The 26,916-nt window shown below is 43.8% G+C and overlaps 1 long non-coding RNA gene across 3 annotated transcripts; it reads right to left on the reverse strand.

Annotated features, from left to right (window-relative positions):
- Window positions 1–4,236: 4,236 nt before the first annotated feature.
- Window positions 4,237–6,957, reverse strand: LOC110515945. 3 transcript variants are annotated; one of them, XR_005052151.1, is made up of 6 exons: window positions 6,135–6,957; window positions 5,948–6,005; window positions 5,594–5,741; window positions 5,465–5,501; window positions 4,948–5,220; window positions 4,237–4,637 (listed from the first exon to the last, which is right to left on the reverse strand). It is a non-coding gene; the product is annotated as an uncharacterized LOC110515945 (long non-coding RNA). The 3 variants fall into 3 exon arrangements; XR_005052152.1 differs by lacking the exon at window positions 6,135–6,957 and having other exon boundaries at window positions 4,237–4,630; window positions 5,594–6,128; XR_005052150.1 differs by lacking the exon at window positions 6,135–6,957 and having other exon boundaries at window positions 5,594–6,128.
- Window positions 6,958–26,916: the final 19,959 nt, after the last annotated feature.

Here is a 26,916-nt window from a genome sequence, read left to right on the forward strand (position 1 = left end):
ACCATAATTTCAAATAAATTCATAAAAAATCCTACAATGTGATTTTCTGGATTTTTTAGTTGAAGTGTACCTATGATGAAAATTACAGGCCTCTCTCATCTTTTTAAGTGGGACAACTTGCACAATTGGTGGCTGACTAAATACTTTTTTGCCCCACTGTACGTACATACATACATACATTCATAGATGTATGTGGGGAGGCAGGTAGCCTCGTGGTTAGAGCATTGGGCCAGTAACCGAGAGGTTGCCAGATCAAATCCTCGAGCGGACAAGGTAAAAATCTGTCGTTCTGCCCTTGAACAAGGCAATTACACCCACTGTTCCTATGGCCGTCGTTGTAAATAAGAATTTGTTCTTAACTGACTTGCCTAAAGTTAAAATTTAAAAAAACAATCATACACTCTTAAAAATACTGCTACAGAAGTGACACCCAGGGACGGTGCCAACAGATTGCAACCACGAGTGATCAACAGATTACAACCACGAGTGATCAACTTACACTTTATAACATGTTGTCTTCTGTCTGATTTAATGTGACCCTCTTCCTGTCTCGTAACAGATCCAGCCCCTGACGGTTGCCCTGACCCAGACTACATCCCCAGGTCCAGATGATTCCAGCAGGCACAGCCTAGGTGGTTCAGCAGAAGCTCCTCCAGCAGCAGGTGGTGACTGCAGCTGCCTCGCTTCAGATACAGACCGCCCCTCCTCACAGCCCGGCCCAACAGGCCCCAGTCTGAGGTGGCTGTGTTGAATCTAACCTGGTTTAAGGAACTGCTCCATGTAAAGGAATGACCTGTCTTTTAAGAGTGTCATCATCTATCTTCAACACAGTACTGTAACTGTCGGCTGTTTCCTTCGCGACTGTTTCAGAAGGTCTCCCCTGGAGGAAACCTGGACCAACATCCAGGGGGAGGTTTAAGATCAGAAAAGCAGAAAAACAATATTCATGCCTTTTTTTAAATTGATGAATATATTAATGTTACTCCATAGATATCCTGTGGCTATGGGCTGGTGCATAGCTCATTTGGGGAATGTCCATTTGAATAATGTTTTGTGTATTCATACATTGTCCCTGTCCGCCTTGATGATATTATTCTCATGCTTACCGTTTATGATGTCTGTAATTTCATAGTTGGTAGATATAGAAAACACCCTTCTTGTTAAAAAAAAGCCTATGTAGTGATAATCATATCTTTACGTTGTAAGTTTGAGCTATGTAGTCTGAAGAAAGCTTGTGATTGTGTCTCTGGCACCCGGATAAGCACGCATCCTACGTTTTCTCCCAAGGCAGGCAGTATTACCACTGCACTGGATAACCTAGCTATAAAGTACATTCAGAAAGTATTCAGACCCCTTGACCTTTTCCACATTGTTACGTTACAGCCTTATTCTAAAATTGATTCAATCCCCCCCCTCTACAGATAATAACCCATAATAAGAAAGCAAAAACTGTTCTATTATTTTTTTAATCAAAAACCTATGTACTAAAAATAAAATACTGATCACATTTACAAATATTCAGACCCTTTACTCAGTACTTTGTTGAAGCACCTTTGGTAGCGATTACAGCCTCGAGTCTTCTTGGGTATGACGCTACAAGCTTGGTACACCTGTATTTGGGGAGTTTCTCCCATTTTTCTCTGCAGATCCTCTCATGTTCTGTCAGATTGGATGGGGAGCGTCACTGCACAGTTTTTTCAGGTCTCTCCAGAGATGTTCGATTGGGTTTAGGTCCGGGCTCTGGCTGGGCCATTCATGGACATTCAGAGACTTGTCCCGAATCCACTCCTGCATTGTCTTGGCTGTGTGCTTAGGGTCATTGTCCTGTTGGAAGGTGAACCTCTGGAGCAGGTTTTCATCAAGGATCTCTGTACTTTGCTCCGTTCATCTTTCCCAGGATCCTGATTCAGGCCAAAGAGTTCAATCTCGGTATCATCAGATCAGAGAATATTGTTTCTCATACCCTTCCCCCAGGTCTGTGTTTCTTTCCAAATCATGTCCAATCAATTGAATTTACCACAGGACTCCAAACAAGTTGTAGAAACATCTCAAGGATGATCAATGGAAACAGGATGCACCTGAGCTCAATTTCAAGTCTCATAGCAAAGGGTCTCAATAATTATTTAAACAAAGGTAATTCTGTTTTTATTCTTAATAAATTTGCTAAAATGTTCTACACTTTTCGCTTTGTCATGAGGTGTTTTGTGTAGCTCAATGAGAGGAAAAAATAATTGTATCAATTGTAGAATAAGGCTGTAATGTAACAATGTGGAAAAAGTCAAGTGGTCTGAATACTTTCCGGATGCACTGTAAGTTGACTTTTTATAACACATTTCCTGTGATATAACCGTTGGGAAATAATGGGTACTACTACTGTATAATAGGTTAAATCAAAAGATGGAATATGCTGCAATAGATAAAAGCCTTTCTCAGTGTTTTAGTCATGAGGGAGAAAAGATAGCTCTCAACAGCGTTGTCTGTTTTCCCCTGCTGGCTGCTGACAGTGGCAGATATATCAGAAGAGAAAACCTTTATTTGGGCCGGAGGGCAGAGATTCAAGCCTAAAGCCACTCAGAATATCCTAGATCACTGGATCAGAGGGCATGTCACACAGTGTCAGAAGAGTCAGACTGTGAAGAAGGGCTATACACACCACTATAGTTCATGTTGCTATCACTGCTAACATTTAAAAGACCAGTATTGTAATCTGGTCTGTTAACGGGAGCACATAAGAAGACAAAGGCCAATTTAATGCAATGAATGACGTTCAATAAATTGTCTGAAGTTACTTGGTCTTTAAGGACTGTACTTGTTCTGATTCAGCGCGGTGGGAATCCTTCTTGTTCCCCTTCTTGAATAGCTAAGTATTTAAAGAGAAAAACATGTTTTAAAAAATGTCACAGCTGACCAACCTCATAACAATCACACCTACCACACCAGCACAACAACATTTATGATTGGTTTTGGAATGAACGGATGGTTTTATATTTTTTACACTGAATAGCATTGTTTACTCACATTATCTCCCACAACTGTTCATTTAAATACGTTTGCTGTACCTTTAAGTTGCTTGTCAGCCTGACCAGCCTTTGTAGAAAAGATAGTTTCCCGCTGCTAGCCCTCACATCCTCAGCCAGTGGAAGAGCCTTAGGCCCGGTGGTTTTGACTGATGTTCTTGAGGCTGCCCTCAATGCCTCATTACATCTGTGGAGAAGCGCTTCACTCAAAGACTTGACAAGAATCCTATCAAATGAAGAGTCCTGAGTCGACACGGCCTGTTGGAGGATTTTCTCCGAGCCAAACTTCTCCAACAGATTTTTATAGAAGACTCTGTAGACTTTATGAATCCTCAAGTTCTCTGGATAGGCTTGTGTCTCAGAGCAGCCTGACCATGCACAGAAGACCTCCATAACTTTAGGGATCAGGTCTTGTGACTTGCGTGTGACGTCAACTGGGAGGATGGGGTTGAAAGTGTGACATCTTTGACCATGTCTGGGCTGGTTGACATATCGTCCCTGACAATGTTTTGAGCTACACCAGAATGACTGGTGGTATCCACTTCCTCTCCATCAATGTTGGCCTTCAAGATTTGTGCTGCATTGGAGGTCTCGCTTGTTGCCATAATGGCGCCAGAAGGAGACAGCCGAGGGGAGGACTTGACACTCAATAGATTGCCTACATCAGATATAGTGGTTTCAGATATTTGGAGAGATTCCGTTGGAGAGGATCCTCTACTTTCTGCATCAGAATCCACAGAGTACATGACCTGGCTTACCATAACTTTGGTAAAGAGACTGACTGTCACTAAAAACTGATGAAGAAGAAGAGCTAGAAATTCTATCTTCAGACACTGTAGCCAACACCGTGGCCCCTGAGCCAAACTCATTGAAGTTGAATAGGGCACAAAACTAGGAAGCAGGAGGCACTTAACAGACTCCTCTACAAACAGCTGAACCAGCTCGTAAGTTGTGGGCTTCCCCACCTTGTCATTCCTCTTCAGCTTCGAAAGGATGATATCAGATGCACTCTTTCCAGCCGCCACTGTCAGTCCCAGAGGGGTCAAGTTGCTATCAGAAATTATGCGGGTGACTTGGTGACTGAGATCACGGGAGAGGGCACCAATCCTACCCTGATATATGAGCTCATCCAGTCTAGCTATTGCATCTGTTAGATCAGGGTGAGATGTAACCTGCCCTTCTGCCTCTGGATATACCTTCTTCATGACGGTATTGGCTATGGCAAACATGCTTGTTCTGGCATCACACACCATTGTTTTTGGCTTAGTAGATTCGCTCATGTCAATGACTGAACATCTTACAATGGGCTGAGCAGTACTCTCGGGTAACTCAGAAGGAATGGGAGTGCCAGGGAGTGCAAATTCCCACTCTGTCTTCTGTGATTTGGCAGTTGAGAATGACAACGAGGAGGAAGACCGCAGTGACTCTTGATAGACCAATTCCTCGCCACATTCGCTGCTTATCTTCTCAATGTTCTCCAGCATAGTTCCAACCACTTTATCTATTTGTGAAAGCTGTCCTGCAGCCACCATTTGGTCAGATTTTGACAGTTGCTCCTGGACACTGCTGATGATACTGTCCTCTGGCATTCCCAGGTGGACTTTCAGTGAGGTCTGGGAACTTTAAAATGAACAAGCAAAGCATGTTAATTGCTGTCTGAAGTTGGAAAATCGATATCTTAGTGCTAACAAATCTAACAAGCATTATAATTGAGTATTCTAAATGTAATTTATATGTGTGCATTAGATATTGCAAAACACACCTGTTAGAAAGCTGGAAAATATTGAAATGGGGAAATTATTGTTCATCAGTTTGAGGGTTAGGAATAACTGCACACACACACACACACACACACACACACACACACACACACACACACACACACACACACACACACACACACACACACACTATGGGGAACATACAGTACCTCTTGGAAGAGGGTGTGCTAGACCTTGGTCGGAGAGCCCTGCCGCCACAGTTACTTCGCCAAATATTTAACTTCCTGGATGAGCTCCAGTCTTTTCTGCTCAAAGGCAGTGAAGGATCTTGCACTGCCACCCCTCTTGAGTGAGTCAGCGTTGTCATAAAAGCCCGTCACCCCTAGAATGCGGGCCAGGGCCGGCAGCAGGATCTGCAGGGTGGTCTGTGCAATGAAGTTGACAATGGTCTTGCACAATTTTGCAAGCTGTTCCTTTGTCATCTGCATTGCACAAACAAAACAGAACACAGCAGGTTTGGCAATGAGACTCTGATGTAAAGTATTCTAGATTGAACAGAATGAATTTCACCAACATCGTTTTCCTTATCTGTGACTGAATTCAAAGTTGGATGAAGTATGACAGATTAATGAACGTAATAGCAGAATAGAACTATGGTTAATTCCTCTCTCTTGATTCAACACAACATTCCCAAATTAAAGGTCAAAGGCTGATGGAGAAACTTACAGGTTTTTTAAATCCTTTATAGATCACTTGCCATTGCCTAGAAAAGAAAAAAGAAATGTGTTTTACTTACTTTTTATTTCCTTCTGCACAAAATATGTGAGGCTAGAGCAAAACATGGTTCTAACATACTCATCAGTAAGATTGCGCATGAATGAGATGAGGATTGGGTAGCAGTCCTCCATCTCATCTTTGTTGCCTGGGCCGAATGCAGCCTTAAGAGCATTCTTCTCCAAGAGCTCAATAACAGATCCTCTGTCCGGGTGTTTATTCCTCAATCCTAAATATGTTATTACCATATAGGACAATTCAGGATAAGTCAGACGCTTTTCTCTTAATACAAAACTTTGATAAAATTGCTACAATAGGACTATTGAATAAAACTATCCATGCAACATTTCTTACTGACTACAGTTTCTAACATGACCTTTATCTATGATATGCAGGTTTAGAGAACCAACATACTACAGAGGGAAAATCTATGACCTGCATCCGTATCAGTGCCCTGCTCCCCTGACTTCTTGGCACTACTTTTCCTCTTCACCTTGGATAGAATATAATAGAATAGATTCCAGATCACAAATAATAGACATGTTACATCAGGTCAATGCAGCTATTGTGACAATTGAGTGTTACTAGTCTAGTAGTTGCCCTGTCACTCCTGCCATTTTACCTTTCCTGTCTTCTTGGGCTCCTTCTTGAGCTGGGCCACTGGTTCTTCCTCAACAACCCCCCTCAACTCCCTCTGGGGATCATCATCATCTCTCTGTACTACCTGAAGGACATAGGAATTTCATGTCAATGTCAGATTAGATTCTTGCAAAGGACATCATAGAGCTACAGCCATATCAGAGCTAAACTGGTGATTGACTTAATAGAGAGAATTAGACATTTGTTTTGCAATAGCCTATGTTATCTTAAATGACGTTTTCCTTAGTTACATTCCCAAATATTTCGTGTCATTTAACCTACCTTTTCTTCATCCATAATAGCATACAGTATTTTTTATATCTCGAAAAACTTGTCCTTGTCTGTGTTGTTTTCACTCATGTTGAGTTTACTGAGGACAATATTGCAGCCACTGACGAATTAAGAACTTCATACCACGTCATGGAATGTTAGACCTTTATGCACATTCCCATTCTCTCATTAATATTGGGGGGGAAATATATTGATCAGATTACACACTTTCCCCATCAACCGTTTTCGATACAGCTAGGCCCACATTGAAATCTGTTCACTAAGCACTGCGACTCAGCAGGTCAAAACAGAAATAAACCTAGTCTAATTTCGTGTCGACCTCTTTTGGATATATTTCGGTACCCCATTTAGTGAGCCAGTTGATTGATCTATTCCTTATAGTGCATTCCTTAAAAGTAGGCCTACATTAGGGAATAAGGTGCTATTTGGTAGCATATTCCTCTCTAGCCCATGCCTCCACCAATGCAATGATTTTAGATTTGTAGGAAGAAGCGAACGAGAGTGTACACTTCAGGAGAAGGGAGATATTATTGGACTGTATCCCTAGGCTATAGCCAGGCCTAAACCAAGTAGCCTTGAGTACGATCCCAAAAGCTTGGATTGCCAAAGGCCTATCAGAGCTAAATTGGTGATAACAACTTTAAACTTACTGTAAAACATGTTCTAACTTCCCCTATATTTCACTTACCTTTTCTTCCACCATAGCTAATTGTATATCCCGAAAAGCATGTCATTGACTGTTTTGGCTTTGCTACTTTCATGTCGAGTTATGATAAAAGAGCATTTTTGCAGACGCAGACTTTTAGTTAGTCGGGGACGTCATGGACTGAAGGCAGTAGAGGTTAATTGGTTTTAAGAAATGTTTATATGTCGCCCTCTTGTGGAATTATTTAGGTACAACAACTTGTTGTGTAGGATCCAAATTATTGTTTTCTCCTCATCCCTGTGTTACGTCCTATTATCAGTCATAAACAGAGAGCAATACACTTTAATAGTAAAGAGGTAACACTCTGCTTCACCCAATGTGATACGGTATCGCTATTATTTTTTATTTTATTTTAGAACACATTCAAGAACCTCCAGAAGCGAACTAGCTAATTAGTTAAAAGCTATTTAGTCGTAGTTAGCCAATGCTAGCGGCTTTTACCTTCTGCACAGATACCAGCCCTGTTCTTAGCCTGGACCACTACTTCTGATCTTCACAGCTAGATCACAGCGTGCAGCTAACTAGCTCACAGCTAGCTTGCACTTATCGTGGCATCCAGTACCGAAGCTATCCCTGAGGCCCACCTCCCGGCCTACTCAGCTGTTCTCCCAAACCCCACTCATACACGGCTAGAGCCCAATACTCCACCTGATCCTTGCTGTAAACTATGGACCTTGGTACCGGTTCATCGCTGCTACCGATTGGCTATAGTGGATCTATAGTGGATAACGCCACTGCCACGAAGGTAGCACCAGTTAGCCGTGAGCCAGGCGCATCTCCCTGCTAGCATTCTAAATTCGACCTGCCCCCCGCCGCACCACCACGACTGGTCTGCCGACGAATACTCCATCCGCTGTGCCTTCAACCGGCCTCCGTCGGAGGGCTACTAACTTTAAACGCCGTGTAGCCCGCGTGCTAGCGTAATGGCGCCTTCCCTGTTCCATCTACTGCTGCCTTCTGGACACTATTATCACTTGGCTACATAGCTGATGCCTGCTGGACTGTCGATTAATCACGGTACTCCATTCTGTTTATTTATTTTATTTTACCTGCTGTTGTTGTGTTAGCTGATTAGCTGTTGTTGTCTCACCTGTTGTTTTAGCTAGCTCTCCCAATCAACACCTGCGATTACTTTATGCCTCGCTGTATGTCTCTCTCAAATGTCAATATGCCTTGTATACTGTTGTTCAGGTTAGTTATCATTGTTTTGGTTTACAATGGAGCCCCTAGTTCCACTATTCATACCTCTGATACCTCCTTTGTACCACCTCCCACACATGCGGTGACCTCTGAGGTTTCTGTGTTTTACACTATAGCCATTACCATATGTGTATTCCCAGCAGCTCTGGCCATCTGAGGGAGCTCTTAATCACCCCAGACATCAGCAGTGCCACTGCATTCCCACTGCAGTACTTGATGGACTCCAGCAAAGATGATGCCATCTGTTTTGTCACCATGGTGATAAGGTTTCTATCGAAGATCAGACCTTCAGCCCTAGATGGACCCTCCCAACAGGCAGCAGATCTGACCGAAACATCTCAGCAACTCATCAGACAAGTCCTGTCTGAGTTCTGTGCTGCATCCAGATTATCCAGGACACAGGCATATTCCCAGAACCTGAACATCCAAAGGGTGTTCAGAGCTGTACATAAAAACCTCATGGAGGAGTTTGGCTCTTATAACACCCTGCAAGCAGCTATGTCCTCCCAGGACCCTTCATTTGACAGAGTTCTGGTAAAGTCCTTGACCCAGCAGCTGGTACAGGGATGCAAGGCGTCAAGACCAGCTTCTGCTGCAACAAACCCATCAGACCAGGCTGAGACAGAGAGGGGGGCTGAGCAGAAAGCAAGAAGGAGCTTCCTTTGCCTTTGAATGATCAAACTCAGGATCAACTTCAAGGTATAGCAGGGAGTTAGCATTTGTTTTTTGTTCCAGTTAGGTGCTGATGTTATTGATGTGGCTATGATAAGACAAATACATTAAATAAATGTTTTATTCATCACTAAATTGTTGCCTTGGATTCAGAAGTGTTCCATTTATTTATTCTCTGTACCATTTTCTTTACCTTTCATCTGTTAGCGTTCCAAGAGAGCAAACAAAAAGGACTGTCATTCAGTCCAGGAACAGACTGAGATTCCCTCTACTGATGGACATTGCATAGGTAAGGATGTTTTAGAGCTCTGCTATAGCTTGTAGTTTGGTTTAGGTGTGTGTTAGAAACATAGGTATGCCTACCAAACTCATAGCACTGTTATTTTTCAACGTTACTATTCTGCATCTCTTCCCCCCCCCCCCCCCCCCCCAACCATGTAAAAATATGACGTTCTGCTCCTGAACAAGGTAGTTAACCCACTGTTCCTAAGCTGTCGTTGTAAATAAGAATTTGTTATTAACTGCCTTGTCTAGTAAAATAAATAAAATAACCAGAGCTTGACTCTAATACAATAGTTGCTGCATAGACAGTCAGATAACCAGATGTTCTCTATTAATTTAGTTAGATTGGTAAGAGCTTATTAGCATCAAGGGGAAAACACATAGAGGATAATTAAATATCTGTAGCTAGATCAACCCTCTGAGATGTTTTCTATATGTTGAAAATATAAGGTCCAACAGTTGACAGTGTATGTCAGAGCAAAAACCAAGCCATGAGGTCAAAGGAATTGTCCGTAGAGCTCAGAGACATGATTGTGTCAAGACACAGATCTGGTGAAGGGTACCAAAACATTTCTGCAATATTGAAGGTCCCCAAGGACACAGTGGCCTCCATCATTCTTAAACGGAAGAAGTCTGGAACCACCAAGACTCTTTCTAGAGCTGGCCGCCAGGCCAAACTGAGCAATCGGGGGAGAAGGGCAGTGCAGTGGAGTAGCTTCAACAGCCATAGGCCCAGGGATTTCACATCACATTCCATGATGTAATGCAGAATACGGCTTCACACAGAACAATCACCAAACCCATAAGATAACACTTAGCACAGCCAAACATCATGTATCACATGAAGAGGCATGTGTGTTCTCCAGACGTGATACCTTGTCATGGACCTGCTGTTTTGATCTTCGCTCTCTCTCTCCCTCTCCCCCACCTCTCTCTCTCCCTCTCTCTCTCTACCACACCTGTTGTCTCGACCTCTGAATGTTCGGCTATGAAAAGCCAACTGACAATTACTCCGGAGGTGCTGACCTGTTGCACCCTCTGTAACCAAATTATTTTGTTGACTCTGCTGGTCATCTATGAAGAATGTTTGAACTACCGTACTTGAAGAACGATCTGGCCTTACGATCTGGCCGTGTACGCTTATAATCTCCACCGGCACAGCCAGAAGAGGACTAGCCACCCCTCAGAGCCTGGTTCCTCTCTAGGTTTCTTCCTAGGTTCCTGTTTTTCTAGAGAGTTTTTCCTAGCCACCGTGCTTCTAAATCTGCATTGCATGCTATTTGAGGTTTTAAGCTGGGTGTCGAAATAAGCATTTTGTGACATCTGCTGATGTAAAAAGGGCTTTATAAATAAATTGTACTGATTGATTGATGATTGATTGTATGAAATGGAGTAGCATATATCCATCATGTAAAATGAACATTGAGCACTGTCTCCATGGAGTATAGCACTGCAACCTTAGGCAATGTATATTTACGTGGTGATAACATTATCTCATATCACATGCATGGCAAGACATGATTGATGTAATTAGATGCTCTGGAGAGATCCCACCCTCCTTCCCCAACACATGTAGAATGCTTAGAAACCACCAGAAACCTGTGAAATAGATCAACAGATGATGTTTGATCTCCTCTCAAGGCCTGTTGATTTACAGTATCTCAGTATCAGGAACTGTCATATCCCATGTGATTTGTCAAAACAAGTTGATACATGTGTTATCATGGTGCATTGGGTTTGTATTTGTATTTATTGTGGATCCCCTTTAGCTGCAGCAGCTACTCTTCATGGGGTCTAGTAAAATGAAGGCAGTTATACAATTGTAAAAACATTCCTATACATTCACAACAGATTTCACAAAATCCATGTTCCTGTTTGATTTCGGGGTAGGCTGTCAACAGCACGTACTGTGACACTATGATAAGTCAACAATACCTCTAGGCATATCTGACGTCATGTATTTGATATCTTTATGTGAAGGTTAATGTCCATATTGACATCAGTTCATTGTGTTTGAGGACGGTTCACTGACGGGTTTTCAACGGATACGATTAGACTAGTTTAACAGTTACAGAATAGCTGCAGTATCAGAGGCGCAGAGCCTTAATTAACGGGCTACACATAATGGCTGACGACAGCCAGGTAAGGTTCATTTTAGCCTACGTTTAATGAGCTTTACAGTTGTCCTAATTCCATCTTGTTCTAATGGCAAGTCTGCCTTAAGTGCAGAAACTATGGTTGATATTAGAAAATAATTATGATTGGAAGTTTAGGCAAGTAATTCCAATTGGGGAATTGTTGTGGGATGTTAGCATACCATATTGCGCGTGTAGCATTCGTGCCATGGAGGATTGTGCAGGCCGGCAGGTTGCTACAGGATCCTAGTATCATGTATGTTATAGGGATCAGATCTGTCTGACTTTTTCACCTGAACTGCTCATTGGCTGTCCATAATGAGCCCAGCGAGCAGGATGTGTAGCTGGGCTCTGCAATAATTAGCTCCCAGATCAATTACAAATAACTATTCTTGTTTTAAAAGCGTCATTTACAACTAGCAACATGACGGTCATTCACCTCTAAGCAGGACTCAGTAGAAACGCTATGCGTTGGATTTGTCCATGTCTCGCTAAGTTAACCTAGCTACCATAACAGCCGTGGAGAATTTATACTACATTTTTAAGGGATCTCTCTGAAGGTTTTAGATGATACAGTGGTGCTTCGTCCTCTGGATGAAGAACCATACATCTCGGCTTGGCTTCATTGCATTATTATTTGGGGAACGTTGACATGCCATTTGTGTTGACGGATGGATGAAAATAATGTAATTATAGTATCGTTATACATAGGCTAGCAGGAAAATCCGCATGAGATATCCATAGAACTGAGCCCTGCTCCATTTCAGCACCATGCCGCGGTCTCAGGTGCTGCCCAGACTCGAAACATTTCAGCACCATGGCACTGTCCCCTGACGCCAAGAACCGTGTCAGCTCTATGTCTTTGATTTGAAATTATTCTGCAAGTGGTTATAATTTATTGCACGCCCTAGTTTTGCAGCTTTGCAACCTCAGAATTATAGCTAATGGATGGCAGCGAGTTACGTTTTTGTGCATGGTGATGAATGACGATGCATGATAAACCATAAATTAAACGCAAAAACGTGCACTTAGACATATTTTCGTTTGACAGAACTTTGACAAGCTTTGATTTGTTTTCTAATGACATTGACAATTCATATAGACATTAGATTTAGGCCTAATTATGACATCATGTGTGTATGACATCTTTGAAGAATGCTCTGGCTTCAGCCAATCGGAATCGAGTATTCAACAATGCTTTGGCATAATTCAAGGACCTTCATATTCACTTCAGTTGTCTGCCGATGGTTCACTGACGTTTTTTCAAAGGAGGTATTAGTATTTCCTCTAAACAGCCTACAACAATAAGCTACTCATCATGTCAGATGACAGCAAGGTATGGTTCATTTAGCCTATTTTGAGTTTAGAGGAGAAATTACTAACAATATAGTAGGTCACTAACACAGCAATAGGTCTCACTGGTTTGATCCAGGGACTGAAATCTGACCACTTGCCGTTTTGTTTAAATTAGGAGCGAATAAGTTGTTTCATAAAGTCACAACCTAGGACTGATATTGACCTCTCATTTATCCACCAGAGCGTGAAATGGGAGGATCCCCCGGATGACCAAAATAAAGTCGTGGAGAACATGAAGGATGAAACAGAGACACATGAGACCAACAAGAACAGGACAGGAGGCAAGGTAAGAAATATGCTGTCCTTTACACATGCTCTGCCTACTTAGGCACAGATCTAGGAAGAGTTTACTAATCACTAAATCCTAGCCTTAAAGCATTAGGAGGAGACGCTACACTGACCTTAGATCTGCTATGAGACCTATAATCTGTTGTCACGTAGGCTAAACGTAAGTCCAGTGGCTGTGCCAAGAAGACTTCTGTGGAGGAGGACAGCAGCATTGGTGCAGGTCCGAGATTACTTCATGTTGGGTGCAGGTTGTGTTCAAATTCATCAGCACTAATCTGAGAAGATAGTATCTATATAGGTGAAAGCAATATAGTGGAGGCCCGCGGAGAGATGTGCTTTTACCTGTCCAGTGCAATCAAATCCCTAAAGGTGAAGGAAATTAGGGATCAAGTTCAGATTCAACTTTAGATTTCTCTTTGCGGTTTCCCAGAGTCTTCTCAGGCACCCGGGTGTGGTTTCCGGGAAAGGGGATCTATCATTGAGCAGCTGGAGAAGGAGGCTCAGAGTCTAATGCCTTCTCTCAAGATTGGGACATGCTGTGCCCCAATCCTCCTCTCCTTCCTGAGGAGTCTAACTGATGAGCAAGTCCCATGTCTTTTTCCAACCTCACATACAACAGCTCTGAATTTATAGTCATAGTGCACCTTCTACCCACAAATGGGATTTCAAACACTACACCTAACCCCAACATCACTGTAAACACACCCCTAACTCTTCCTGTAAATCAAGAACAAAATGTCTCATGGACTTGCTAATAGCTTAAATAAATACACTTTTATTTTCCCTGACATGGCTATCTAGTGACTCCACTAACTCAACACCAGTGTGCAGGTAAAATATGTTTCCTTTCTTTTCTTTTCTCTAGCCAATGGAGAGTGATTCAGCAGGGCATGAAAAATAACGTAAGTCTCTCCACATAAGGTTCTGGTCAAAAGTTGTGCGCTATATAGGGAATGGTGTCATGGAATTGCTTGAATGACAAAAACATTACTCTGTTTGTTGGCCATAGCTCACATTCGAGCAGCTCTCCATGCTGTGTCTGAAGATTGTTAAAGTCGTGACCCAGACAGCCCTCCGCATTCTCCTACCAGCGCTAGCTCGTATCATGGGGGTGAACCTGAGGAGTGGGGCAACCTCCCCAGAATCCCAGTGCTCTCTGACAGGGTCTGAGGATTCCTTAGGCAGTCTGGATGAGAGAGAAAAAAGGCTGCTGATCAGTGAGATGAACTACTGGACTAAGGAGAGGAGGAGGAATGGCAGTGCAGGATGCCGCCAAAAATCCACCCGCAGGACCTCATCACCATGCTGTTCGCCTAAGAGGTATGTTCACAGCAATATTTCAACTTAATAATTGCAAGACCTGACCCATACTTATCATAAATTATTAACTTGGAATTCACACCTTGTAGTTTTAAGTTCTGGTCAGAAATGTTGCCACTTAGGGGGTGGGTCCAGGTGAAAGTAATTTTTAACTGGGTAAGCCATAAAGTCATCTATGAATAAATAGATCAGGTACATGCCTTTCAGAATGAATCATATTCTGATGTCGTACAAACATAAAAATCAGGCGAAAAAATTGTGTCAGTTGGCTTTAGGCTTCTAGAACTACGGTGGTATGAGAAGTAATCCATCATTGCTCTAATTTGGTTTTCAGGCTCACTAATGACCCAGATTAGATACAGTTGGTTACATTTGCATGGCTTAAGTGGTGATTGTGTGTTTATCTTCAAGGTCCCAGACCTCATTGCAGAGCTTGCCTGCAACTAGAGAGGCTCCCCTCATGGAGGAGCCTCTGAAGGCTCTTTTTGGGGTAACGGAAGAGAGCCTTCTGATATCCCTGGTTGAGGGTCACTCCAACCCCACCTCCTCCAGCTCCTCCGAGTTGAGCTGTGCTATCGTGGGGGAGGTGGTACACCAGCTTAACTCTGGCCTCTTAGTGGCCATTCAGGCCAGCCCGGGGAGTTGCCCCCCTATGGACAGTCAGGACATAGCAGCAGGCAAGGAGGTCATTCGGGTAGCCTCGGTGCAGATCCTGGCCGAGCTACAGAGCCAAACATCTGAGCCAGAGTGGGTAGGGTTTATCGGGCCCTTCATGGACCCTGTGACAGATGATGTGCTGGAGGCCATTGTCGGCACAATGGACAAAATGGCACAGGACTTCAACATCCTATTGGATCTGGCCAAGAAGATGACAATCTTGGGGTCTAAATTTCTGACCAATCTTCAATGTGACCTTGATGTTGAGTGTCCATCTGGGAAGGAAGAGACCACTCACTTTCTCAAAGAGACTGGATCCTCTACCAGTGTGGTGGCCAGAAAGATTCAGACCCTCTCTAGCCCCGACTTTCAGTCTAAAGCCCTGAAGGCGGTGAGCACCATCCTTACAAGGAAAGTCAGCAGCTCTTCTGGCATGGCTCCTTCCTCTAGGCCTTCTAGTGCTGCTCCTAGCCTTACTAAAGCCCCGCTGAATACCAGCTGCACAGCCCTGACATCTGTAACCTCCACTGCCACAGTGATTGTTAAGGCATTTGTGGGATGCATGGAGACGATAGCATCATTTGAAGGCACATGTGAAGCAGTTGATTGGCCAGTTCCTGTAAATGACCACAAAACAGGGTCTTCACAGAAGATAACCTTCTCTCTAGCCGGCACACTCTACGGCCGTATACGAGCAAAGCTGAGGGACCTTTTAACTCCAGCCGCTCGAGAAGAAGGTGTGGCTAAGGATGCTTCTCTTCTGGAGTATTCAGACACCCTGGAAAAGGCAACTGTTTCAACTGTTGAGGTCCAGTTACCCAGCACCGAACTTAGTAGAGTTCCCAGTGAGAGCCAACCAATACCAGCTCTCTGTCTCTCCAATCTGGATACCAGTACTCAAGAAGTTCTTAGCAGTGTTTTTTCCATCTACAAGTCAGAGTTATCAAAAGTGGAGAGTAAATCCTTAGCCGTTGTCAGTTCATCTGATGAGTCCCTAGAGGCTTGTTGGTTTGTTGATGGTGTCCTATCAAAGCTTGATGACTATACTATTTCCCAGTCACCCTCACCCAATGAAGACTTGAGCGTGAGTACTCAATATTCTCAACTGAGCTCAGAAGAGAGTGTCAGAATCACAGAGTCCTCAACTAGTCTGATTCAGAGCATTAAGCAGCTCTCTGGCAATGACTTTCAGACTCAGGCAGAAGAGGCAGTGAGTAAAGTGCTGATGAGATCCAGTCATTCCTTTATCACACAGATCAGCCATACTGGTCTTCAGAAAAGTCTGCAGGCTGGCTTATCATCTAGCTCACCATCAGAGATCCATGTCCTTTCAGAATCCATGTTCTCCATGTCCTCTGAGAATACAGCCTCTGGATTAGTGGAAACCTTTGTCAAAGGAATGGCGACTATTTTCCAGAAAAATGAGTCCACTGACACTGTGCTACTGGAAAGAAGTGGGAGAGTTTCACAGTGCTCCCACGGGGGCTCCCAACTGGATGATACTGAATTGAGTGTTAAAATATCAGAGGAGAAGCTTTGGTCAACAGCTAAGAGCATCTGCGTCAGTATGAAGAACACACTTAAGGATTTCTTCACAGGGCTGAAGCCATCCGGATCCGAAAGAACAGAAAAGGCTTCTTCCACAGAGACCCTTGGGGAAATCCTGGTTGCTATCCAGAGTGAAATCTCAAACTTCGGGCGAATGAAGGATTCCAGGGAGCTCCTTCAGATCAATGATATGGTAGGAACTATGCTGAAGGAGATTGAGAAAAGTGAGGATGACAGTGAACAAGTCTGCCAAGACATCCCTAGAACCTGGTCATCTTTATCCACTTCTTTAAATGGTCGTAGTTCCTTGTCCAGCTCTTCAAAGGGTCCTAGGTCAGAGTGTGAGTTAGAGATCAACCTCCCTGGCACTCCCATCCCTGACGAAGTGCCTTTTCATCTGACCTGCCCCATCGTCAGGAGCTCCTGCATCGACACCAGGGACTCTAAAATGCCAGAGATTTTTACATGTGACCTAAAGACAAAGATGATGGCACACACAGATGAACCCCTGCATCGTAACAGTCCAATGCCTGACAGCAGCCGACCACCGAGTGCTAAAGCCTCATTTCGATCCTCCACTCCGTCTTTCACCAGCAAGGGAACCTCTTTGGTACCAAAGGGAGATGGGATTGACATTGAAGAGAAGGAGGTGTGTATCCCCAGCAGCTCTGGCCATCTGAGGGAGCTCTTAATCACCCCGGACATCAGCAGTGCCACTGCATTCCCACTGCAGTATTTGATGGACTCCAGCAAAGATGATGGAATCTGTTTTGTCACCATACTGGTGATAAGGTTGCTATCGGAGATCAGACCCTCAGCCCTAGATGGACCCTCCCAACAGGCAGCAGATCTGACAGAAACATCTCAGCAACTCATCAGACAAGTCCTGTCTGAGTTCTGTGCTGCATCCAGATTCTCCAGGACACAGGCATATTCCCAGGACCTGAACATCCAAAGGGTGTTCAGAGGTGTACATAAAAACCTCATGGAGGAGTTTGGCTCTTATAACACCCTGCAAGCAGCCATTTCCTCCCAGGACCCTGCATTTGACAGAGTCCTGGTAAAGTCCTTGACCCAGCAGCTGGTACAGGGATGCAAGGAGGCGTCAAGACCAGCTTCTGCTGCAACAAACCCATCAGACCAGGCTGAGACGGAGAGGGGGGCTGAGCAGAAAGCAAGAAGGAGCTTCCTTTGCTTTTCAATGACCAAACTCAGGATCAACTTCAAGGTATAGCAGGGAGTTAGCATTTGTTTTTGGTTCCAGTTAGGTGCTGATGTTATTGATGTGGCAATGATAAGACAAATACATGAAATTAATTTGTTTTATTCACCACTAAATTGTTGCCTTGGATTCAGAAGTGTTCCATTTATTTATTTATTCTCTGTACCATTTTCTTTACCTTTCTTCTGTTAGTGTTCCAAGAGAGGAAACAAAAAGGACTGCCATTCAGTCCAAGACCAGACTGAGATTCCCTCTACTGATGGACATTGCATAGGTAAGGATGTTTTAGAGCTCTGCTATAGCTTGTAGTTTTGTTTAGGTGTGTGTTAGAAACATAGGAATGCCTACCAAACTCATAGAACTGTTATTTTTCAACGTTACTATACTGCATCTCTCTCTCTCTCTCTCTCTCTCTCTCTCTCTCTCTCTCTCTCTCTCTCTCTCTCTCTCTCTCTCTCTCTCTCTCTCTCTCTCTCTCACCCCATCAATTTCTCTTGTGTCTCTAGCTCCAGTTGGAGGGGTTTCTCCCTCCATATCTCAGCCTGTCAAAAAACGATCCTTGATTGTCAGGGTCTTTTCAGCAATGATGAAGCCATTCAGGCGCTTCACCAAGAAGAACCTGTAACCTGTTACGCTGCATGAAGAACTACTTTTGTAACAGCAAGACTTTTGACAAGAGGAATTTCTGCATGTCTACCCTTTCAAAATATATTTGATCAAATAAATGCTATTGATTTTACAAGAATTTCAAGTGTTTTGGAAGATTGATAATACTGAAGCAGATTTTCTCAGAGAAATGCACTAGTTCCCCCTTGGTTACACATTTATTGTTCAGTTTTTGAGTTGGCAGGACATAGGGCGTCAGGTGGCCTTGTGGTTAGAGCGTTGGGCCAGTAACCGAAAGGTTGCTAGGTCAGATCCCTGAGCTAACCATGTAAAAATATGACGTTCTGCTCCTGAACAAGGTAGTTAACCCACTGTTCCTAAGCTGTCGTTGTAAATAAGAATTTGTTATTAACTGCCTTGTCTAGTAAAATAAATAAAATAACCAGAGCTTGACTCTAATACAATAGTTGCTGCATAGACAGTCAGATAACCAGATGTTCTCTATTAATTTAGTTAGATTGGTAAGAGCTTATTAGCATCAAGGGGAAAACACATAGAGGATAATTAAATATCTGTAGCTAGATCAACCCTCTGAGATGTTTTCTATATGTTGAAAATATAAGGTCCAACAGTTGACAGTGTATGTCAGAGCAAAAACCAAGCCATGAGGTCAAAGGAATTGTCCGTAGAGCTCAGAGACATGATTGTGTCAAGACACAGATCTGGTGAAGGGTACCAAAACATTTCTGCAATATTGAAGGTCCCCAAGGATACAGTGGCCTCCATGATTCTTAAACGGAAGAAGTTTGGAACCACCAAGACTCTTCCTAGAGCTGGCCGCCAGGCCAAACTGAGCAATCGGGGGAGAAGGGCAGTGCAGTGGAGTAGCTTCAACAGCCATAGGCCCAGGGATTTCACATCACATTCCATGATGTAATGCAGAATACGGCTTCACACAGAACAATCACCAAACCCATAAGATAACACTTAGCACAGCCAAACATCATGTATCACATGAAGAGGCATGTGTGTTCTCCAGACGTGATACCTTGTCATGGACCTGCTGTTTTGATCTTCGCTCTCTCTCTCCCTCTCCCCCACCTCTCTCTCTCCCTCTCTCTCTCTACCACACCTGTTGTCTCGACCTCTGAATGTTCGGCTATGAAAAGCCAACTGACAATTACTCCGGAGGTGCTGACCTGTTGCACCCTCTGTAACCAAATTATTTTGTTGACTCTGCTGGTCATCTATGAAGAATGTTTGAACTACCGTACTTGAAGAACGATCTGGCCTTACGATCTGGCCGTGTACGCTTATAATCTCCACCGGCACAGCCAGAAGAGGACTAGCCACCCCTCAGAGCCTGGTTCCTCTCTAGGTTTCTTCCTAGGTTCCTGTTTTTCTAGAGAGTTTTTCCTAGCCACCGTGCTTCTAAATCTGCATTGCATGCTATTTGAGGTTTTAAGCTGGGTGTCGAAATAAGCATTTTGTGACATCTGCTGATGTAAAAAGGGCTTTATAAATAAATTGTACTGATTGATTGATGATTGATTGTATGAAATGGAGTAGCATATATCCATCATGTAAAATGAACATTGAGCACTGTCTCCATGGAGTATAGCACTGCAACCTTAGGCAATGTATATTTACGTGGTGATAACATTATGTCATATCACATGCATGGCAAGACATGATTGATGTAATTAGATGCTCTGGAGAGATCCCACCCTCCTTCCCCAACACATGTAGAATGCTTAGAAACCACCAGAAACCTGTGAAATAGATCAACAGATGATGTTTGATCTCCTCTCAAGGCCTGTTGATTTACAGTATCTCAGTATCAGGAACTGTCATATCCCATGTGATTTGTCAAAACAAGTTGATACATGTGTTATCATGGTGCATTGGGTTTGTATTTGTATTTATTGTGGATCCCCTTTAGCTGCAGCAGCTACTCTTCATGGGGTCCAGTAAAATGAAGGCAGTTATACAATTGTAAAAACATTCCTATACATTCACAACAGATTTCACATAATCCATGTTCCTGTTTGATTTCGGGGTAGGCTGTCAACAGCACGTACTGTGACACTATGATAAGTCAACAATACCTCTAGGCATATCTGACGTCATGTATTTGATATCTTTATGTGAAGGTTAATGTCCATATTGACATCAGTTCATTGTGTTTGAGGACGGTTCACTGACGGGTTTTCAACGGATACGATTAGACTAGTTTAACAGTTACAGAACAGCTGCCGTATCAGAGGCGCAGAGCCTTAATTAACGGGCTACACATAATGGCTGACGACAGCCAGGTAAGGTTCATTTTAGCCTACGTTTAATGAGCTTTACAGTTGTCCTAATTCCATCTTGTTCTAATGGCAAGTCTGCCTTAAGTGCAGAAACTATGGTTGATATTAGAAAATAATTATGATTGGAAGTTTAGGCAAGTAATTCCAATTGGGGAATTGTTGTGGGATGTTAGCATACCATATTGCGCGTGTAGCATTCGTGCCATGGAGGATTGTGCAGGCCGGCAGGTTGCTACAGGATCCTAGTATCATGTATGTTATAGGGATCAGATCTGTCTGACTTTTTCACCTGAACTGCTCATTGGCTGTCCATAATGAGCCCAGCGAGCAGGATGTGTAGCTGGGCTCTGCAATAATTAGCTCCCAGATCAATTACAAATAACTATTCTTGTTTTAAAAGCGTCATTTACAACTAGCAACATGACGGTCAGCCACCTCTAAGCAGGACTCAGTAGAAACGCTATGCGTTGGATTTGTCCATGTCTTGCTAAGTTAACCTAGCTACCATAACAGCCGTGGAGAATTTATACTACAGTTTTAAGGGATCTCTGAAGGTTTTAGATGATACAGTGGTGCTTCGTCCTCTGGATGAAGAACCATACATCTCGGCTTGGCTTCATTGCATTATTATTTGGGGAACGTTGACATGCCATTTGTGTTGACGGATGGATGAAAATAATGTAATTATAGTATCGTTATACATAGGCTAGCAGGAAAATCCGCATGAGATATCCATAGAACTGAGCCCTGCTCCATTTCAGCACCATGCCGCGGTCTCAGGTGCTGCCCAGACTCGAAACATTTCAGCACCATGGCACTGTCCCCTGACGCCAAGAACCGTGTTAGCTCTATGTCTTTGATTTGAAATTATTCTGCAAGTGGTTATAATTTATTGCACGCCCTAGTTTTGCAGCTTTGCAACCTCAGAATTATAGCTAATGGATGGCAGCGAGTTACGTTTTTGTGCATGGTGATGAATGACGATGCATGATAAACCATAAATTAAACGCAAAAACGTGCACTTAGACATATTTTCGTTTGACAGAACTTTGACAAGCTTTGATTTGTTTTCTAATGACATTGACAATTCATATAGACATTAGATTTAGGCCTAATTATGACATCATGTGTGTATGACATCTTTGAAGAATGCTCTGGCTTCAGCCAATCGGAATCGAGTATTCAACAATGCTTTGGCATAATTCAAGGACCTTCATATTCACTTCAGTTGTCTGCCGATGGTTCACTGACGTTTTTTCAAAGGAGGTATTAGTATTTCCTCTAAACAGCCTACAACAATAAGCTACTCATCATGTCAGATGACAGCAAGGTATGGTTCATTTAGCCTATTTTGAGTTTAGAGGAGAAATTACTAACAATATAGTAGGTCACTAACACAGCAATAGGTCTCACTGGTTTGATCCATGGACTGAAATCTGACCACTATTGCCGTTTTGTTTAAAATAGGAGCGAATAAATTGTTTCATAAAGTCACAACCTAGGACTGATATTGACCTCTCATTTATCCACCAGAGCGTGAAATGGGAGGATCCCCCGGATGACCAAAATAAAGTCGTGGAGAACATGAAGGATGAAACAGAGACACATGAGACCAACAAGAACAGGACAGGAGGCAAGGTAAGAAATATGCTGTCCTTTACACATGCTCTGCCTACTTAGGCACAGATCTAGGAAGAGTTTACTAATCACTAAATCCTAGCCTTAAAGCATTAGGAGGAGACGCTACACTGACCTTAGATCTGCTATGAGACCTATAATCTGTTGTCACGTAGGCTAAACGTAAGTCCAGTGGCTGTGCCAAGAAGACTTCTGTGGAGGAGGACAGCAGCATTGGTGCAGGTCCGAGATTACTTCATGTTGGGTGCAGGTTGTGTTCAAATTCATCAGCACTAATCTGAGAAGATAGTATCTATATAGGTGAAAGCAATATAGTGGAGGCCCGCGGAGAGATGTGCTTTTACCTGTCCAGTGCAATCAAATTCCTAAAGGTGAAGGAAATTAGGGATCAAGTTCAGATTCAACTTTAGATTTCTCTTTGCGGTTTCCCAGAGTCTTCTCAGACACCCGGGTGTGGTTTCCGGGAAAGGGGATCTATCATTGAGCAGCTGGAGAAGGAGGCTCAGAGGACTCTAATGCCTTCTCTCAAGATTGGGACATGCTGTGCCCCAATCCTCCTCTCCTTCCTGAGGAGTCTAACTGATGAGCAAGTCCCATGTCTTTTTCCAACCTCACATAAACAACTCTGAATTTATAGTCATAGTCCACCTTCTAACCACAAATGGGATTTCAAACACTACACCTAACCCCAACATCACTGTAAACACACCCCTAACTCTTCCTGTAAATCAAGAACAAACTGTCTCATGGACTTGCTAATAGCTTAAATAAATACACTTTTATTTTCCCTGACATGGCTATCTAGTGACTCCACTAACTCAACACCAGTGTGCAGGTAAAATATGTTTCCTTTCTTTTATTTTCTCTAGCCAATGGCGAGTGATTCAGCAGGGCATGAAAAATAACGTAAGTCTCTCCACATAAGGTTCTGGTCAAAAGTTGAGCGCTATATAGGGAATGGTGTCATGGAATTGCTTGAATGTCAAAAACAATACTCTGTTTGTTGGCCATAGCTCACATTCGAGCAGCTCTCCATGCTGTGTCTGAAGATTGTTAAAGTCGTGACCCAGACAGCCCTCCGCATTCTCCTACCAGCGCTAGCTCGTATCATGGGGGTGAACCTGAGGAGTGGGGCAACCTCCCCAGAATCCCAGGGCTCTCTGACAGGGTCTGAGGATTCCTTAGGCAGTCTGGATGAGAGAGAAAAAAGGCTGCTGATCAGTGAGATGAACTACTGGACTAAGGAGAGGAGGAGGAATGGCAGTGCAGGATGCCGCCAAAAATCCACCCGCAGGACCTCATCACCATGCTGTTCGCCTAAGAGGTATGTTCACAGCAATATTTCAACTTAATAATTGCAAGACCTGACCCATACTTATCATAAATTATTAACTTGGAATTCACACCTTGTAGTTTTAAGTTCTGGTCAGAAATGTTGCCACTTAGGGGGTGGGTCCAGGTGAAAGTAATTTTTAACTGGGTAAGCCATAAAGTCATCTATGAATAAATAGATCAGGTACATGCCTTTCAGAATGAATCATATTCTGATGTCGTACAAACATGAAAATCAGGCGAAAAAAATCGTGTCAGTTGGCTTTAGGCTTCTAGAACTACGGTGGTATGAGAAGTAATCCATCATTGCTCTAATTTGGTTTTCAGGCTCACTAATGACCCAGATTAGATACAGTTGGTTACATTTGCATGGCTTAAGTGGTGATTGTGTGTTTATCTTCAAGGTCCCAGACCTCATTGCAGAGCTTGCCTGCAACTAGAGAGGCTCCCCTCATGGAGGAGCCTCTGAAGGCTCTTTTTGGGGTAACGGAAGAGAGCCTTCAGATATCCCTGGTTGAGGGTCACTCCAACCCCACCTCCTCCAGCTCCTCCGAGTTGAGCTGTGCTATCGTGGGGGAGGTGGTACACCAGCTTAACTCTGGCCTCTTAGTGGCCATTCAGGCCAGCCTGGGGAGTTGCCCCCCTATGGACAGTCAGGACATAGCAGCAGGCAAGGAGGTCATTCGGGTAGCCTCGGTGCAGATCCTGGCCGAGCTACAGAGCCAAACATCTGAGCCAGAGTGGGTAGGGTTTATCGGGCCCTTCATGGACCCTGTGACAGATGATGTGCTGGAGGCCATTGTCGGCACAATGGACAAAATGGCACAGGACTTCAACATCCTATTGGATCTGGCCAAGAAGATGACAATCTTGGGGTCTACATTTCTGACCAATCTTCAATGTGACCTTGATGTTGAGTGTCCATCTGGGAAGGAAGAGACCACTCACTTTCTCAAAGAGACTGGATCCTCTACCAGTGTGGTGGCCAGAAAGATTCAGACCCTCTCTAGCCCAGACTTTCAGTCTAAAGCCCTGAAGGCGGTGAGCACCATCCTTACAAGGAAAGTCAGCAGCTCTTCTGGCATGGCTCCTTCCTCTAGGCCTTCTAGTGCTGCTCCTAGCCTTACTAAAGCCCCGCTGAATACCAGCTGCACAGCCCTGACATCTGTAACCTCCACTGCCACAGTGATTGTTAAGGCATTTGTGGGATGCATGGAGACGATAGCATCATTTGAAGGCACATGTGAAGCAGTTGATTGGCCAGTTCCTGTAAATGACCACAAAACAGGGTCTTCACAGAAGATAACCTTCTCTCTAGCCGGCACACTCTACGGCCGTATACGAGCAAAGCTGAGGGACCTTTTAACTCCAGCCGCTCGAGAAGAAGGTGTGGCTAAGGATGCTTCTCTTCTGGAGTATTCAGACACCCTGGAAAAGGCAACTGTTTCAACTGTTGAGGTCCAGTTACCCAGCACCGAACTTAGTAGAGTTCCCAGTGAGAGCCAACCAATACCAGCTCTCTGTCTCTCCAATCTGGATACCAGTACTCAAGAAGTTCTTAGCAGTGTTTTTTCCATCTACAAGTCAGAGTTATCAAAAGTGGAGAGTAAATCCTTAGCCGTTGTCAGTTCATCTGATGAGTCCCTAGAGGCTTGTTGGTTTGTTGATGGTGTCCTATCAAAGCTTGATGACTATACTATTTCCCAGTCACCCTCACCCAATGAAGACTTGAGCGTGAGTACTCAATATTCTCAACTGAGCTCAGAAGAGAGTGTCAGAATCACAGAGTCCTCAACTAGTCTGATTCAGAGCATTAAGCAGCTCTCTGGCAATGACTTTCAGACTCAGGCAGAAGAGGCAGTGAGTAAAGTGCTGATGAGATCCAGTCATTCCTTTATCACACAGATCAGCCATACTGGTCTTCAGAAAAGTCTGCAGGCTGGCTTATCATCTAGCTCACCATCAGAGATCCATGTCCTTTCAGAATCCATGTTCTCCATGTCCTCTGAGAATACAGCCTCTGGATTAGTGGAAACCTTTGTCAAAGGAATGGCGACTATTTTCCAGAAAAATGAGTCCACTGACACTGTGCTACTGGAAAGAAGTGGGAGAGTTTCACAGTGCTCCCACGGGGGCTCCCAACTGGATGATACTGAATTGAGTGTTAAAATATCAGAGGAGAAGCTTTGGTCAACAGCTAAGAGCATCTGCGTCAGTATGAAGAACACACTTAAGGATTTCTTCACAGGGCTGAAGCCATCCGGATCCGAAAGAACAGAAAAGGCTTCTTCCACAGAGACCCTTGGGGAAATCCTGGTTGCTATCCAGAGTGAAATCTCAAACTTCGGGCGAATGAAGGATTCCAGGGAGCTCCTTCAGATCAATGATATGGTAGGAACTATGCTGAAGGAGATTGAGAAAAGTGAGGATGACAGTGAACAAGTCTGCCAAGACATCCCTAGAACCTGGTCATCTTTATCCACTTCTTTAAATGGTCGTAGTTCCTTGTCCAGCTCTTCAAAGGGTCCTAGGTCAGAGTGTGAGTTAGAGATCAACCTCCCTGGCACTCCCATCCCTGACGAAGTGCCTTTTCATCTGACCTGCCCCATCGTCAGGAGCTCCTGCATCGACACCAGGGACTCTAAAATGCCAGAGATTTTTACATGTGACCTAAAGACAAAGATGATGGCACACACAGATGAACCCCTGCATCGTAACAGTCCAATGCCTGACAGCAGCCGACCACCGAGTGCTAAAGCCTCATTTCGATCCTCCACTCTGTCTTTCACCAGCAAGGGAACCTCTTTGGTACCAAAGGGAGATGGGATTGACATTGAAGAGAAGGAGGTGTGTATCCCCAGCAGCTCTGGCCATCTGAGGGAGCTCTTAATCACCCCGGACATCAGCAGTGCCACTGCATTCCCACTGCAGTATTTGATGGACTCCAGCAAAGATGATGGAATCTGTTTTGTCACCATACTGGTGATAAGGTTGCTATCGGAGATCAGACCCTCAGCCCTAGATGGACCCTCCCAACAGGCAGCAGATCTGACAGAAACATCTCAGCAACTCATCAGACAAGTCCTGTCTGAGTTCTGTGCTGCATCCAGATTCTCCAGGACACAGGCATATTCCCAGGACCTGAACATCCAAAGGGTGTTCAGAGGTGTACATAAAAACCTCATGGAGGAGTTTGGCTC

Source organism: Oncorhynchus mykiss, chromosome 6 (genome assembly GCF_013265735.2).
Source record: "Oncorhynchus mykiss isolate Arlee chromosome 6, USDA_OmykA_1.1, whole genome shotgun sequence".
NCBI lineage: Eukaryota > Metazoa > Chordata > Actinopteri > Salmoniformes > Salmonidae > Oncorhynchus > Oncorhynchus mykiss.